This window comes from Chelonia mydas, chromosome 2 (genome assembly GCF_015237465.2).
Source record: "Chelonia mydas isolate rCheMyd1 chromosome 2, rCheMyd1.pri.v2, whole genome shotgun sequence".
NCBI lineage: Eukaryota > Metazoa > Chordata > Testudines > Cheloniidae > Chelonia > Chelonia mydas.
The window spans coordinates 149538578-149556225 of record NC_057850.1 but is presented as its reverse complement, the minus strand read 5'-3'; the positions used below and the strand labels follow the sequence as shown (position 1 = coordinate 149556225).

The following is a 17648-nucleotide window of genomic DNA, read 5'->3' as shown; positions in this document are numbered from 1 at the left end:
TCTCCTGCTGCGCTGTTCTTTTCACTCCAGTAACATAGCAACGGCTTTGGGGAGAGGCTCACTCCCAGGATCAGATACAGGAGGGGCAGCAGGGTCCAGGGAACAGGCGCTATTCCTGCCCTGCCACTGTCTGTCTGGGAAACCTTGGCCTTACCATTCCCTGGCTCGGTGCCTCAGTTTCCATTCTCACCAGCCTCTGCCTATTTCCCTGCAGTTTCATGTCCCTGTTGGTGCCAGTCCCACCCCCGCACTGCACAGTCTAATACCAGCTCCTCTCTCTTGCCAGTGCCATGACACCTGCCCTGGAGCCAGGACTGGAGACCCACCTCCTTCGAACTGCCCTGCATGCCATCTTCACCCTGGGCACGGAGAAGGGCACCACCCAAGTCCAGGTAGATCATGCTAAAATCATGGATTGAAGAGCCAGCTGTCATCCTGCCATGAATCTTTGCTAATTGCCTGCAGTGGGATGTGAATGAGAGAGGCCAGGATATGTGTTTGGGGATCTCACCGGTGCTTCCCAGAGACCCCTCTTGCCATCCTATGGCAGATGTAGCCCCAGTTTCCCTAACTCTGACCCATGGCTCTCCTTTGCTTTGCAGGATCTGCATAGGGTCTTGCCAGAGCTCCCGGATGCCATGCTGGGGAACCTGCTGGCAGAGTCCCCAGACACGGCCAGGCTCTACTACATCCTGGAGGTGATCCCCATGAGAGGGGTGGGGGCAATTTTACCTTAATGCTTATGTAAGCAGAGTCAGGATGAGCTCCACCCTGACATCTGGTGGTGAGGTGTGGCAAGTTGTGGAAAAGAACTTCAGGGGCTGATCTCATTTGCATAGGCACACCCACCCTGTCTAGAATGAGGCCATAGCTGCCCAAATGGTCACTTTGGTTGCTGTGGGATCCCCAGTGTCTCTGTTATTGGGGCAGGAAGAATAAATTGTTGTTACTCTGATTATGGGAATCAAGGACAGTGGAACTGTATTTGGCCTTTTGTTATAATGGAGGGACTCGCCGTCAACTAAGTAGCACTCACTAGGCAAGGGACATGGGTTCCAAAATTCTGTGAATTGAGAGAGGCTGGGAATAGGTATTAATACTTGGTGGCATGGGCCCCCTGGTGAGGGCTTTACATTCTAATTACAGTGCCTCCTCTCTCCACTGTGGAATATCAGAGCTAATTTTGATTCCATTAGGAGTCTAGTTACAGGCTGATGAGCTGAATTCACTTTGGGCCAATGGTGCACCAGCACTGAGGCTCCCCTACTACAAGCTGAAATCACAAATGAGCTAAACTTACTAAGAGCTGAAATCACTGAGTGTTGTGTTAAGTAGTGGGGGAGCCTGAAGATATATGGTGGAGCAGTTTGCGGGACGGCGAGCAGAGCGGCTGGTGGAGCAGAGTAGTTTGCGGGACAGCGAGCGGAGCGGCTGGTGGAGCAGAGCAGTTTGTTGTATGCCTAGAGCAGCCCATGTGGTGGCTGGCAGAGCGGAGCCCCATGGAGAGGTGGGGCCATCAGCTTTGGACCACGTAAGGTGCCCTTTAACCCCCTCCACCCAGGTTGGGAGGTAAAACTCTGCAGATAAAATTTTGAACTCTGGGGCTGCCCTGACCAGGGACAGAGACTTTTGGGTCGTTGGACTTTTGGAACTTTGGGTGATATTGGGTTGCTGGACTCAAGAACTAAAGGGAAAGGACATGCCCCAATTTGCTTGGGGTGGGTTTTTTGCTCATGGGTTGTGTTATGAATCCTATTCGTGGTGTTTCCCCAACATAATGCCACATTGTTTCTCTCTGTTATTAAAAGGCTTTTTGTTACACTCAGACTATGTGCTTGGGAGAGGGGAAGTATTGCCTCTTGGAGGTGCCCAGCGGGGTGGTATATATTTGTCCCAGGTCACTGGGTGGGGGCTCTAGCCAGTTTTGCATTGTGTTATTGGAATGGAACCCCTAGATACTGAACACGGCCCTTGTTGCTGCCAACTCTGACAGGCAGAAGGGTTACACTTAGATCCATTTTCCAGTCTGTCCTCCTAGCTGGGCCCCCAGTGGGCTGTCGTTGGTCAGGGCAGGCAGTGCAATGCAGTTTCAGACCCTTCCTTCGAGAAGGCCAGAGGAAGGAGCTGGGATTTCAAGCCAGAGCTCTGCCTGGTTCTGTTGAGCACTAACCACAGGGCCCCTGGCTGGCCTGGGGAGTGAGAGTCTGAACCCCTCCTGCACGGGTGAAAGTAAAATGCAGATTTTATCACGGGGCCACTCTGGCCCCCCCGAAAGGGGCGAGGCCTCAGGCAGAAGGGGTGGGGCTGGGGGGGTCAGCATCCCCCAGCCAATCCGTCTGTGCTCCCTGGCCCGTGGCTCCAGCAGTGATTTAAAGGGCCCATGGCTCCGGCCGGCGCAGCCGCGTAGCGGCAGAGGCAGCCGGAGCCCCAGGCCCTTTTAAATCATGGCCCCGGGGCAGCTACTTCTTTTGCCTGCCGACCATCAGCGGCGGGGGGGCAAAAGGGGCAGCGATATTAAAGCGCTGCCGCAGCAGCTTTTTAACATCGCTGCCCTTTTTCGCCCCCCCAGCCGGGTCGTCGATGCCCCTTTTGGGCCCTCCCATTGGCAACCCTGCTGGTAGGGACCTGGCGGGGGCACAAAAGGGGCAGCGACGTTAAAGCGCTGCTGCGGCTTTACCGGTACTCCATACCGGACTGTACCCCCTTACTTGCATCCCTGCCCTCCTGTGAGCTCCAGGAGATGGACCTCAGAGAAGACTCACAGGCTCCTTTCTAGAGAAACAGGAGGACCCCAGAGAATCAGCCCTTCTCTCCAACGGGCCCTGAGATTCCTGCGGGGATTGTGCTCACACTCAGTCCCTTCACCCAACCAAGGACTTGAGAGCCAGGGAGGGGTGAGAGGTCTGTCTCCTTCCTGGTGAGCTGTTCAGGAATCAGGAGTTCAGGGAGGATGGGACCAGCCCCGACACTGAGCATTGTCCCAATCTAGAGAGACAATAACAAGCTGTGACCTGCAGGATGCAAGCATCGTCCTGGGGGCAACAATCCCCTTCTAAAGCTCTGCGATCAGTGAATCAGATATTCCACCCCACACACAATGTCTCAGCCCCCTGGGGATGGGGAGGGGCTCATTAGCACAACACATGCCCCTGCCCATTCATCCTGACCTGCCTCCTTCCCCCACAGCACATTAACTACTGGATTGTGTCCAGGGTGCTGCAAGAGAGAGCCATTAGGAGCAGCACGGCCCTGCTCAGATTCACCATCACCCTCCCTGAGTTTGACATAAGTAGCCTCTGACCCCAGCTTCCTGACTCCAGGCCTGGGTGGGCTGGCACCGAGGGGCTGTAGGATCTGCTGCTGCAGGGGCTGGGGGTTAGGAGTGTTCCTCTTGGGGAGGCAGAGTCAGAGCAGGGAATGAGCTGGGCTTGACTCAAGTTCTTCTTGTCCTGGTTAAGTGGTGACTCTGGGCTTTGAAGGGGACCATGCTCCAGGTTCATGCCTTCCTGTCATCCTGGAGCAGCTGGGGAAGCAAATCCTCATGGAGGGCCCTGCCCACATCTCTGTGCTCCAGGCTCCCTTGTGGGCAGAGAAAATTAAGGGTCTAGCTCTAGCTCCTATACTCTAGCATCTCCTGCTGAGGGGCTATGGGGAAGGAGAGTCCTGGCCCGGGGGGACTGGGAGCTGACAGGAAAATGCTGATGGAGTCCCCTCTCCCTCTTCCTTCCATTAGAACTCAGCAGAATTCCCCAGGATGGGTCACCATGTGGCACAGCTGGCTGTGTTCATCGGTGACGCAGCCAACGACATCAGCCGGCAGGCCAGGTAGGGGGTTTACTGGCTCTACCAGCTGCTGCTGCACCAGAGGGGTAAGGAACTCAGCCGGGAAATGGCACCCGATAGAAGAGTGAGACTGGGACCCCAGCCAATTTCTCTCAGACTGACCCCAGCGAGAGGATGAGTCTCTCTCTGAGTTCTACACCACCCCCTGCAATTCTGTTGGGCCAGGCACGCAGCGAGGACTCTGCCCACTGTGCAGCCACCAATGGGATTGGAAGGACACAAGCACTGCAACCAGAATGACAAATGTGCGTGTGTCTCTCTTTCCCAGGGCCGACCATCCATGAGGCTGAAGACTTGTGGTGCTGGGACTGGCACCAGGACAGCAGGCTCCTGGGCTACAGGAACACAGCCAAGGTGGGGGAGGTAAGGACACTCTGCCAGGGCATGAGACAGCTCAGGGAGTGGGGGTGGCTGGGTCCCCTGCAGTGGCTGCCTCCTGGGGCCACTAGACGGAGATACCGTTCTAGCCCCGTGATTTGGAGCCTGGTTCTGGGCAATCTGCTAATGCCTCATGTCCTGTTGGTTTGAGGTCTTCAGAAAGTTCTTCTCGGAGGGGCAGAGAAGAGCCTTCCTCCGGACGGCACTGCTGGCCATCCGCAACCCCCTACTGCGTGTCTGCCAGGCTGGGCTGCTCCTCACCTACTCCCTCCTGGGGGAAGCCCAGCAGTTGGTGGGGGACAAGGTAAGCAGCTGCATTAGACTCAAGAGATTGGGGTGGGGCCCGGGGCCTCATTCCCATCCTATGGCCATTCACTGGCCTGGCAGCAAGGAGCCTGGTGGGGAATGAGAGTCAGAGCAGGTGCTACTGGGAAGGGAGATGAATTCCCCTCCATGAGCAGGAGGGAGCCAGCTTGTCCCCGGAGCAGGTCCAACCCAGCTCTTTAGCAAGGCTAATTAATGACAAGCGTTACCTCATCATGGACTTATGTTCTTAGGACACGGTGCTGTCGCTCTTGGGAAGGGCAGCAGAGTCCCCTAAGTGCCCTCTGCGAGCCTCTCCTGTCCCACAGGGCAGCACCCAGTTCCCCGTGGCCTAGTGTCTGTGTCACCCGAGCCACCACCCAGAGTTGCTCCCATCACTGGCAGCCTGGGAGGCCAAGGACTGAGGGGTGATGGCGACTGACCAGGCAGGGCTGAGGCACATGGGCGGGGGAAGCTTGTCCTGTTGCTGGCAGGGCTGGACCCGCTCTAGAGAGAACAGGAGGATTAAGTGAGCAGGGGCTGCTGATCTGTCCCATTCACCATCCTGCGGCTTCAGCATTAGTCACTGGGGTGACTTGGGGAAAGTTCCCAACTGCCCCCCACCCCACTTCACTGCAGCCAGAATCCCTCCTGCCCCTCCCACTACAGCCCCCTCCCTTCCCTACCCAGGTGGGGGTGGAGGAGAGGGTTCTGAGAACTTGAGCTGTGGATTGGAGGTGGAACAGCTGTCAGGGGCACTGAGGGGGAGGTGGCAGGAGCTGACCCTACAAGGAGGGGGTTGGCACCAGAGTTCACTAGAAAGGACAACAGGACTCCATTCTGGGGGTCAGGAGGGTGAATCCATCCCTCAGAGCTGGGCAGGTGCGGGGTGGAAATGCTGCTGGTTCCAGGTGCCCTGGTTCCTCGGGGGCGTCTGAGTCTCGTTCCCTTGCAGCAGGAGGACGTCACGGCCAATGTGATGCGCCAGCTCCGCATCATCTGGCACTTGCGCCAGGGGCCTGAGGCACTGCAGGGACTGTGCCTCTGAGGCCACCAGCAACTCCCGCTCCCTGCTGCAGGTACTGCTCTGGCTCACTGTACATGGGGAGCTGGTGGAAGGGGAAATGGAGCCCCCTGGCACTTACAGAAACTCTCTCCCCTCTCTGTGGAGCAGGGTCCTTCCCTCTTCCTCCCAAATTCCTTCATCTGGGGCAGGAGCTCTTTCCCTCACACCCATTCCCCTCCTCCCTTTCCTTGGTCTACCCCCATCCCATTCCCCCTGCCCCCAGGCAGAGCTCTCCCTGCCCCATATGGTGCAGAAGGGCTGTTGTGTCAGGGCCACAGTCCCTAGCCCCACTGAAGCTTGGAAAGCTCCACTTTTGAGGAGGTGGGGGTGGGACAGAGGCTCAGGGCTAGCTTCCCCTCTGCCGTTTATTCTCCCCTTGGCCCTTCTATGGGGTCTCTGGGTGTGAAATGAATAGGAGTCTCCTTCCCAGCTGTCTTCCAGGCCCTGGGATCTGGCACAGCCTCCCAGATGGGCACATCCTGCAGCTGAGCCACCTCAGGGAGCAGTGGGGACAGGTCACCTCGTCCCATCAAAGCAAGCCATGCTGGCTCCCAAAGAGGCTGAGATTGAAGACCCCGCTCCCTCCTGGAGGTAAGAGGCATTTACTCCTTGAGGTATGTGGGTCTCTTGGGGGAGAAATAGGATCCCCAGTGCATAGTCTGGCTGGGAGCTTCCCCCGTCCCTGGCTCCCAGCTCTGGGACAGAGACATCTCCATCATCGTACCACCCTAGTTTTGTTCCTAGGAAGGGGCTCCCCAGAGAAGTCCTCGAACCTGGACTCCTGAGAGTGTTTCCGGCAGGAGGCTCCAGCCCCTCGGGCATGAAGAGAGCATCGGGTAGTCTCGTTGACATGGCATCTCCAGTCTCCAGCTCCACTTCCCGCAGCAGGGCAAACGAACCCATCAGCTCCCAGAATCCCAACTCTTTGACCTCCTTCTGCTCAGCGGTGCGGTTTCTCCAGCCCCCTCACCACACTTGTCAGCCTCTGAATGATGAATGGCCTGACTGTCAGAGTCACCAGAACAAGCAAACTCCAGTTCCAGGCAATGGGGCCCGTGTGTACTCAGCGCCGCTGGAAACCAGATCTGAAATGGGGAGCAAGGACTACCGCCCAGTAACAGAAGTAGTGGGCAGAGCAGGCCTGTAACAGGGTGCTTTCCCCTGGGCTGCACAGCCTGGGGCTTAGCCACGCTGATTACAGAATGAGCCCGAACTGAGAGGCACCATGTACCTCCTCCTAAAGAGCCAGACTTCAGTGGTGATCCAGCCCAGCTGGGGTATCAACAGGAATGAGAACGAGGTAGGAAGTTCAGAGCAGCAAGAAAAGCCTAGAGGGGAACTTGAGAAGAGAGGTAGGAAGTGCCCAGGGAAAACTGCAGCAAAGAGAAAGGAGCAGATCTAGCTGTTGGGCACAGGGCCCTGGGCTGCTGCCAGTGTCAGGGTGGGACGGGGTTCCCCTACTGGCCCCAAAGAAGGGGGCGTACACACACCCAGAGAGGGTTATCAAGCCCAGCAAGGGGGCTGCAGGCTGAGCAAGAGCCCCAGTGATGGCAGAGGGACTTCTTTCTGTGGGAAGACCTCTTTGGACTTTTAGTGTGAGACAAGCTGGGCCCCAGAAGGGTGGACTAAAGGTGGTGACCGGGCCGGAGGCTGAGTTACTAGGCAGAGAAACTTCCATGGTGCTGGAGCAACCATGAATGGGGGATGTTAGCCCAGCGAGAGGGCTGTGATTCCGTGCCTGGACAAAAAGAGCAGACACAGAGAGCATGCCTGGGCTGTGGTGAGAAGGTTAGCTCAGGAGAGCAGGGCATGAGAAAGTGTACCAGCGTGGCCTAATGCCAAGATGGGGACAAGAGTTCTTTGTTTTGGGTACAGAGAAGCTGGCCATATCAAAAGGCACGGCCTGCTTAGGAAATTGCGGAGTGGCAAAAGGAGGGGCCAGGGCCCCAAGAAGGTAGAAAGAAAGGAGAAGGTGTCCTCTGGCACAAACCCACAGGAGGCAGGCAAAGTGGAGGTAGCAGTGATGGCTGTGGACCCTACAGATTCTCAACCAACACACCCTGTCGGGTGCTGCAGGGAGGTGAAGGATGAAATGGTTGGCATATGGATGAAGCAGACTGAAGTAGGGACAAACACAAGGGTGGAGCAGTCCATGGTGGGTCCTCAGACCCTGACAGAAAAGGTTTGGGGGGGATGCAGTGGCAGTAGCAAAAAGGCTACAGGAGAAGCTAATGGCTTCAGAACAGGCTGTGCAGGCAGCTGTTAATGAGAATGAGTGGCTGCAGGAAGAGCACTGGGATATTGCAGAAGAGAAGGATTGCCTCTTCATTCTGGTGAGCGAGCTGGCAGGGGAGCTGGAGACGCCGAGGGCCCAGGCTGTCCAAGCACACAGCTGGTGACAGTGAGAAGATGGCGAGGGATAAACCTTGGACAAGAGTAGAACTTGCCCCTGGTTTGGGCCAGATTTTAAGGAAGAGGGTATATAACAGGGTGGCTTGGCCTGTGGGCTACAAAACCTGGAACTAGGCCAGATGGATTACCAAGTGAGCCCCACCTGAGGGTAAACCAGGGAAATCCGCAGGAAAAGTAATGGAGCAGACCTAGCTGTTCAGTACAGGGCCTTGGGCCAGAACCTAGAGTCCAGGGCAGGACTGGGTTCTCCCACCGTCCCCAAGGAAGGGGACGTACAAGGTCATAGAAAGAGCTACCAAGGTCAGCAAGGGCAGGCCGAGCTAAAGTCAGGCTGAGGAAGAGCCCCCAAGAGGACGAAAAGTCTTGTTTCTGTTAAAGACATTTTTGGACTTTTACTTTGGGATGAGTGCGACCCAGGAAGGAACGGACGAAAGGACAGTCACCTGGCTGGAGCGCTGAGTTCCCAGCCAAAAAACTGCCAGAGTGACTATCGGCGGGGGTGCTAGCCCAGCAAGAAAGCTGTGACACCAGGCCTGGCCAGGACCTAGAGGTGTGTGAACTCTGGTGTAAGCCTGCTGCCATTATGGAAACAGCCTGGTATTGGAGAGTGGTGGGGAGAATAGGGAGATGGGAGGGGCTGCTGAGGCTGGGATGAGGAGGAAGCTGTGGGGCTGGAAGGGGGGATTAGAGATGAACTTACTGGACACTCACAGACATTATTAGGTTTTCTGCCTCCAGAGGGACAGGGCATACCTCAGCCTGTTAGGTAGGCTGGAGACTCACACTTCACTTGAACACACAGCATTGAAGTGGTTTGGGAAGTGTAGTAACAAAACAGATTTAAGTGATACTAAGCAAGAGAAAGAGACAAGTTTGGTTACAAACAAAACAAAACATGCTTTGTAGTGATTAAAACTGAATATTAGCAAGTCACAATCTTTGCCTTAGCAGTTTCCAGACTAACATCAAATTACCAGCATCTCCAGCCCCCTGGATGCTGTTCCCTCTCTTCCCTACGTGATGGAGAACTCAAATGTCTTTTACTCCCCTTCTATTACCCAAAGTCCATTGTCTGTAGTGGCAGAGTCAGAAAAGCTTCCTAGGGTGCACACTTGGTCCCCCGGGTGTGCTCCCCAAGTTGCCGTGTGTTATCTTGGTTGTTTTGTTTACCTTCGATGTCCATTTACTTTCATTGCCTATGGTTTACAAAGCTTGACCCAGACAGATAAATCCACATTCTTGTCTCTAAGCCAAACTTGTTTATCAAGTCTGATCGCAAAACATATTTTAAGAAGCTATTTCCAGCACACATACACAACTCATTATACCCCACCTGGACCTACGTCACACAAGGATATGCTTGACCAGTGTGTTCTCAGCATTCCTAACAGACCTTACTTGATGTCCCTGGATGGTACGATAATTCTCTATTGAATCAGTTGATTTAATTGCTTAGTCTTTTTGTTTCAGACCCTCTGTTCTTCCCCTGGGGTGCCTGGACCCTGATTGTCACATCTGTCTTCCAGCTCTGTCCCAACCTCTCACACAGATATATCCTGCAGCCAGCCCAGCTCAGGGAGCAGTGGGGACAGTGATTTCATCCTATCAAACCAAGCAACATGGGTCTCATTGAGGCTTAGATGGAAGATCCCATGTATCTCCTGGCGGTAAGGACCATTCACTCTTCTGGGCACTTGGGGCATTTGCGAAAAAGAGGGGGCTTTCCCTATTCTTCGATCACAGCCCTGGTACAGAGACCTGTGTGTCATCTTGGGGCATTTGCAACAGCCCTGGTACAGAGACCTGTGTGTCATCTTGGGGCATTTGCAACAGCCCTGGTACAGAGACCTGTGTGTCATCTTGGGGCATTTGCAACAGCCCTGGTACAGAGACCTATTTGTCATCATGATATCCTTATTTTATTCTCAGAGGATGTGTCCAGGATCCTGGAGAGTGTTTCCTGCAGGAGGTTTGAGAGGGGAGAGATCACTAACTTTCGTGACCCATGGGTCTTCAGCCCGGGTCTGCAGGGTTCACGGGAGCAGCCATACTCCAGCCCTCCACCTGGAAGCCTGCTGACAACTATTTACCTCCAGCCCCACTTTGAGGCTCCAGCCCTGAGGCCTATTGGTGGAGTCCCAGACCAGCTAATTGGCTCATGGGTCCTCCTTAAGCCAGCAGCATGGACAGGAAGCTGTCTGAACACCCGAGCTCCTCCCTCTTCTGGACCGGGTGCTACCTGTTCCTGCTCCCGCTCCCCCGGCTTGATTTCCTGGCATCCGGACTCGGTGTGACTCGTGGCATCCGATTTGTCGTTCTGATTGCAATATTGTCTTTTATTTCGGACCTTCCAGTATCCTGACCCAGCTGACTCTCGACTCCTGTCTTGTGAGTGTGGACTCTGGCTCTGACCACTAGGTCTGGCTGCCCCTGACCTGGCCGTGACACTGACGTTTGTACAATTTCTCCAATGCCCTTTTCTGCTCTCCAGCTCTGCTCCCTCTAGCAAGACACACCAATCCCTTGGCTCCCAGAGTCCTAGTTGCCTGCTATTCCAGGGCTGAGGGGTAGTGCTTGTATCGCCCCCACCCCAGCTGCTTTTCCTATGGGAATCTCCCTAGAGTGGAGGAGAAATCTCCTCTTCTCTTACGATCAGTCCCGGCAGTAATTTTACCCACCCTGGCCTCAGCCGAGCTACTTTCTTGACCTGGGATCAGGGACCAGTTTTGAAATCCTTTGCTTAGGGGTGTAGGTGGGGGCAGAGGCTTAAGCTCCAACAGTTTCCACTGGAGGACACCACCCTGTCTTTCTATGGTCTGACTAGGGCTCACCATCCATCCTGGAGCTGAACACCAGATGGGAGCTGATAGATTGTCCTCGGTGGGCCATGTCCTTGGTTGTGTGTGATGGAGCTGTGTGCCAGAGAGGGCCAGGAGCAGATGCACCACGCATGGCTAGGATCGGGCTAAACAGCCTGTAATGCTAGGTGAGTAAAACCATGCCCACATACAGACACCCTGGGCATCCAGTACAACTCAGTCCAAGTTGAGTCATTATGATAGTGACCCCTGCCAGCCCCTCTGAGGGGGGTCAGTATTATCTCTGTTAGCTGGGGCACAGGGATGGAAAGCAACTGACTGCAAAGTCACCCACAACGCCACTGAGCGAGGCAGGACTGAAGCACGGTCCTGATACCAGTCCAGCTCCAACCACTAGACCACACCCACTTCCAAAGCCAGAGAACCCAGGAGCCCTGACTCTGACAGCCAGGCCTTAAATGGCAAGAGCAAACGTCCTCCCTTTCAGGAAGCCATAGAAGGGACCGTGTGCCGGACCCGCCTCTGCAATGCCACTGTCAGAGACTATTGCTAGTGGGTGCCAAGAGACTGAGAAGAGGAGAGAATCCTAGAGGCTGCCCAGTCGTGTTTCACTGTGACCCTCTGGGAACTATGCAAACAGAGCAGGAGAATCTCTTCAATGCTGCACTAACAAAGGGTTTCTGGTCTCCTAGATAGTCAGCCAGTGAGACCAGCTTGCAGAACGTGGAAGTGCTATTTGTGATGGGTTGGAGGATTCACCATGTAGGGTGGCAACAGCTGCAGCACCTTGAGACCCCAAGGGCTAAACGCTGCAGTTCTGATACCCAGGCTAACCTCCAACTGCTCTGTGTGACTTTGGCTTGGGAAACGAGATGCTGGTGCCATGTGCATAGACAGAGAACTCTGTTATTTACGTGTGGCTGAGTAATGGCAAATCCATCTCTGTACAATGAGGTGAAAAATGTAAGTCAAAGAGCAAAGCTCGGGAATCTGCTGAACTGCTGCAATGAAATGACCACAGCAGGCGAGAGAAGATGGGAATTTAAGGTTCCTGGCAGCAGTAGTGACGAAAAGCAGCTGGGCAGCGAGGAGATTAGCTGAAATGAAATGAACAACGAGGGCTTTTTTCTGTGTGGCGAAGGCTTTAAAAGATCTCTCTATTATCAAACTAAACTTTCCCCCCAATATTCCATCTGCACTGGGCAAGCTTCAGCTCAGGGGTGAGCAGAGCCTTCCCTGTAATTGATGCAGGGCAAGTCACTTAAACCAAACTTTTCACTGGTGGTCACTAATTTTGTGTTCCTCGTGTTTTGGATATCTGACTGAAGTGGGAATTTTTTGTTATATTTTTATGAAGCGTATTAGTGCCTAAGTTTTCCCTCTGCTGCATTGTTACCTAGTGGGGGGGGCGGGAGGGAAACATGTGTTTACTCTATGGGCAGGCTAACACGCAGGTGTGAATGGTGCCTAGCTGTCTGGGCTCTTAGGTCCCATATCAATGGAGCGCTTGAGAAGACAATGGCAAATCCTATTTCCCAGACTCCTAGCAACCAACAACCCAAAAATAAAGTAGACTTCCCCCCCTCTCAGCAGGGCCGGTGAGCCGCATCTCCCCAGCTCCGGAATAAAGGACTGTGAGGGGTGAGGTGGAAAGTAAGGCCTGGTCTACACTACAAGGTTAGGTCGAATTTAGCCACATTAGGTCGATTTTACAATGAATGCGTCTACACAACCAACCTCGTTCCACCGACCTAAAGGGCTCTTAAAATCGACTGCTGTACTCCTCCCCAACGAGAGGAGCAGCGCTAAAATCGACCTTCCTGGGTCGAATTTGAGGTAGTGTAGACACAGCGCTGTGAAATTCGATGGTATTGGCCTCTGGGAGCTATCCCAGAGTGCTCCAATGTGACCGCTCTGGACAGCACTTTCAACTCCGATGCACTAGCCAGGTACACAGGAAAAGCGCCGGGAACTTCTGAATTTCATTTCCTGTTTAGTTAGCGTGGCGAGCTCAGCAGAACAGGTGACCATGCAGTCCCAGAATCACAAACGAACTCCAGAATGGAGCCAGCGAGAGATACTGGATCTGACTGCAGTATAGGGAGAACAATCTGTGCAGGCAGAACTCCGATCCAGCAGAAGAAATGCTGATATATATGCTAAAATTGCACAGAGCATGGTGGACAGAGGCTACACCAGGGACACACAGCAGTGCTGTGTGAAAGTTAAGGAGCTCAGGCAAGCCTACCAAAAGACAAAGGAGGCCAATGGTCGCTCCGGGTCAGAGCCCCAGACATGCCGCTTCTATGATCAGCTGCATCTCATTCTAGGGGGGGAACCTGCCAGTAGCCCAACACTCTCCGTGGAGACCTGCAAGGTGGCAGCCTCAGGCAACACGGATGAGGATTTTGTGGATGAGGAGGAGAATGTGCAGCAGGCAACCGGAGAATCAGTTCAGCCAGGACCTTTTCCTCACCGTGGAGCCAATATCCTCCCAGGGTGTATTGTTCCTGGACCCTGAACGTGGATAAGGCACCTCTGGTGAGTGCACATTTGTAACGACACTACAGGGGTTAAGCACAATTGTTTTTAATGTTTGATTTGCCCTGAACAATTGGGATGCATTTGCGGTACAGCTACTGGAAAAGTCTGTTAATGTGTCTGGGGATGGAGCGGGAATCCTCCAGAGACATCTCCATGAAGCTCTCCTAGAGGTACTCTGAAAGCCTTTGCAGAAGGTTTCTGGGGAGAGCAGCCTTATTTCGTCCTCCACAGTAGGACACTTTACCATGCCAAGCCAGTAGCAAGTGGTCTGGAATCACTGCAGCACAAAGCATGGCAGCGAGTGGTCCTGGGTTTTGGTCGCATTCATACAACATTCGGTATTTATCTTTCTGTGTCAGCCTCAGGAGCGTGATAACATTCATGGTCATCTGGTTAAAATAGGGGAAGTTTTGTAAGGGAACAGTAATCCCCACTGTTTGATGATCCCCAACACACTAGACCCCAGTCATGCTGGGCTGTTTACGCTTGGCTAAAAGGGATCATCCCAGAGAACAGCCATGCAGGGGGGAGGGGTGTGCTGCAGATCCACCCTAAAACCTCAGCCCTCCTTTTAAACGGCAAACCCAACCGGCACTGGTTGCTATGGGAAAGAAGGGCACTGCAGTTTGAAGCCATCCCCATGTGTTATGAACACAAAAGAAGCGACCCCACGTACCCTTTGGCTTACCATGGCTTCCTGGAAACTGAATTCTGTTGCCCAGCCATGTGTGATGTGTCACCATACCGGCAGGCGCTCAATATAAAAGGCAAAATTTGACCTTGTACCTAAAACACATGTGCTGTCTGCTGTGAATTGCTTGATTCACTGTGAAAGAGTCTCCCTTTTGTTCTCAGAGATGTATCTTCTTAAAATCTACTCTCCCGTTTTTTCCCCCCTGCAGCTGCAAAATGTTTCTATGCTACCTACATCAACTCCATCCCTGAGGTGATCGCAGATTAGAAGGCGAAGAAAATGCACTCGCGATGACATGTTTTCAGAACTCATGCAATCCTCCAGCACTGGTAGGGCACAGCTGAATGCATGGAGGCATTCGGTGGCAGAGTCCAGGAAAGCATACAGTGAGTGTGATCGGAATACGCAGGAGGAGATGCTGAGGCTAATGGGGAAGCAAACGGACATGATGAGGCATCTGGTGTAGCTGCAGGAAAGGCAACTAAAGTACAGAGCCCCGCTGCATCCATTGCATAACCACCTGCCCTCCTCGCCAAGTTCCATATCCTCCTCAACCAGACGACCAAGAATGCGAGGGGGGAGGCTCCAGGCACCCTGCCACTCAACTCCAAGGGATGACCTAAGCAACAGGAGGCTGTCATTCAAAGAGCTTCGATTTGTAGTGTCGCTACAATAAGCAATGTGGCCTTGTCCTTTTTTCCTCCCCCACCCCACCTGGGCTACCTTTTACTAGTCAGCATTGGCAGTGATCTGAAGGGTTTTTTTTTTAATAAATAAAGAATGAATGGATTCAGAACAGTAGGGACTTTATTTCCTGTGCCAGCTGTGGTCTAAGCGGGGGAGGGGGATTGGCTTACAGGGAAGTACATTCACGAAAGGGGGTGGGTTTGCATCAAGGACAAACACACACAACTGTCACACTGTAGCCTGGTCAGTCATGAACTGTTTTTCAAAGCCTCTCTGATACGCTGCATGCCTCGGTGTGCTCTTCTAATTGCCCTGGTGTCTGGCTGTTCAAAATTGGCCGCTAGGCGATTTGCCTGAACCTTCCACCCTGCCATAAATGTTTCCTCCTTACTCTCACAGATATTATGGAGCACACAGCAAGCAATGGGAATATTGCTTTCGCTGAGGTCTAACCTACTTAGCAAACTGCTCCAGTGCCCCTTTAAACGTCCAAAGACACATTCTACCACTATTCTGCACTTGTTCAGCCTATAGTTGAACTGCTCCTTACTACTGTCCAGGCTGCCTGTGTACAGCTTCATGAGCCATGGGAGCCAGGGGTAGGCTGGGTCCCCAAGGATAACTATTGGCATTTCAACATCACCAATGGTAATTTTCCAGTCTGGGAAGAAAGTCCCTTTTTGCAGCTTTCCGAACAGCCCGGAGTTCCAAAAGATGCGAGCGTCATGCACCTTTCCCGACCATCCCACGTTGATGTTGGTGAAACAGCCCTTGTGATCCACCAGTGTTTGCAACACCATTGAGAAGTACCCCTTGTGGTTTATATACTCTTTGGCAAGGTGGTCCGGTCCCAAGATAGGGGTATGCGTTCCATCTATCGCCCCACCACAGTTAGGGAACCCCATTGCAGCAAAGCCATCCACTTTGACCTGCACATTTCCCAGAGTCACTACCCTTCTTAGCAGAAGGGAATGGATTGCCCTTGCTACTTGGATCACAGCAGCCCCCATGGTAGATTTACCCACTCTGAATTGATTCCCAACTGACTGGTAGCAGTCAGGCGTTGCAAGCTTCCACAGAGTTATTGCCACTCACTTCTCAACTGTCAGGGCAGGTCTCATCTTAGTATTCTTGCGCTTCAGGGCGGGGGAAAGCAACTCACACAGTTCCATGGAAGTGGCCTTATGCATGTAAAAGTTTCGCAGCCACTGGGAATCATCCCATACCTGCAGCACTATGTGGTTCCTACCAATCTGTGCTTGTTTGCCGGGCCCAGAATTGGCGTTCCATTGTATCAACATGCCCCACTGCCACCATGATGTCCCAATTGCCACATCCTGTGCTTTCAGGAACGTCTGTGTCCATGTCCTCATCACAATCTTCCTCGTGCTGGCTGCTCCTAGCTAGGCTCTGCACATACTGCAGGATAATGCACGAGGTGTTTACAATACTCACAAAAGCAGTGCGCAGCTGAGCGGGCTCCATGCTTGCCATGTTATGGCATCTGCACAGAAAACCCAGGAAAAAAGGTGCAAAATGGTTGTTTGCTGTTGCTTTCAAGGAGAGAGGGAAGGAGGAGAGACTGACGACATGTACCCCAAAACACCCACAACAATGTTTTTGCCCCATCAGGCATTGGGAGCTTAACCCAGAATTCCAGTGGGCAGCAGGGACTATGGGATAGCTACCCACAGTGCACCACTCTGTGAGTCAATGCTAGCCATGGTATTGAGGATGCACTCCACCAACCTGATGGGCTTAGTGGGGACATGCACGATCGACTGTATAAAATCGCTTACTAAAGATTGACGTCTATAAAATCGATCTAATTGGGAAGTGTAGACATGCCCTAAGTGTTGGCTGTGGAGAGCAGTTGGAAGCACACTGAACTGGGACAAGGGGAGGTCAGAGGAACAGGCTTTGTGCAGACTAGGATGCTGTAACTTTCTTTTTTCTGTGCTAACCAAGACTTCCTACACTGTGTATTAGTTAACTGAGAAACTCTTTTGTTTTACCACATTGGCTGAGTGTCACTGCAAATGCTGATGGAAGAGGTGTCGTGGTCCCTCAGATTGTACAAGTTTGTCTCAGTGGCATTTGCTGAACGGAGCTCATGATGTGAAGCAGGGGTGCTGAAGGCCCAGAGGTCCAGTCTAAGAAGGCAGTGAAGTTGCATGGCTTATCCTGGAGAAAGAGAGAGACACATAGGGAGTTTGGCATGCTGAAGGGATCCTCCCAGAGACTGTTCCAAAGCTGGGGCCATAGCACCCTGTTTGCCACAGCTGCCCACAGGGATCCTCCCCACAGCTACCCATATGGCTCTTATGCTAGGGTTGCCAGTTTTGGTTGTATTCCTGGAGGTTCCATCATATGACATAATCTTTAATTAAAGATTATGATCTTTAATTCCTGGAGACTGCAGGCCAATCCTGGAGGGCTGGCAACCCTAATCATGGCCAGGCTGCGGCTCTGAGGTCGTGTGTCGTCCCCGCCCCGGAACCGGAGCTGAGTCGTGGAGAGCCTGGGGCCCTCCATCTGCCCTGGGTGGAGGGAGAGGTCTGGGGGGCAGGAACACAGGTAGGAAACATGCCCCTCTTTAGCGCACCAGTGGTATGCAGACTATGAGTGCCTGCAGAGACAGATACATCTTATCATGAAAATCAGTAGTGTGTGAAAGTGTTGGTATAATTCTTTCCAATCTGCCAAGGCCTTCCCTCCAGAGGATCTAATAGAGGAAGCTGAGTAGACCACAGTGTCCTTTTTCCTGTTCTCCTCTCTACAGTATCAAGCCACTTAGTATTCTTGATACAGCAATTACTTGTATGGCATAGAGCAGAGAGCTCAAGGCTACTGAGCTCCAACACAAGCCCTGTACATGAGCGCATCATGACCTTTTGACTAA

General features: G+C 53.2%; 1 long non-coding RNA gene across 2 annotated transcripts; it reads left to right on the top strand.

The window, feature by feature from the left end:
• The first annotated feature begins 4108 nt into the window (after positions 1 to 4108).
• On the top strand, positions 4109 to 9657 carry LOC122464602. Of its 2 annotated transcripts, none has more exons than XR_006288793.1 (4): positions 4109 to 4525; positions 5480 to 5603; positions 6021 to 6181; positions 9529 to 9657. It is a non-coding gene; the product is annotated as an uncharacterized LOC122464602 (long non-coding RNA). The 2 variants fall into 2 exon arrangements; XR_006288794.1 differs by having other exon boundaries at positions 4113 to 4525; positions 6032 to 6181.
• Positions 9658 to 17648: the final 7991 nt, after the last annotated feature.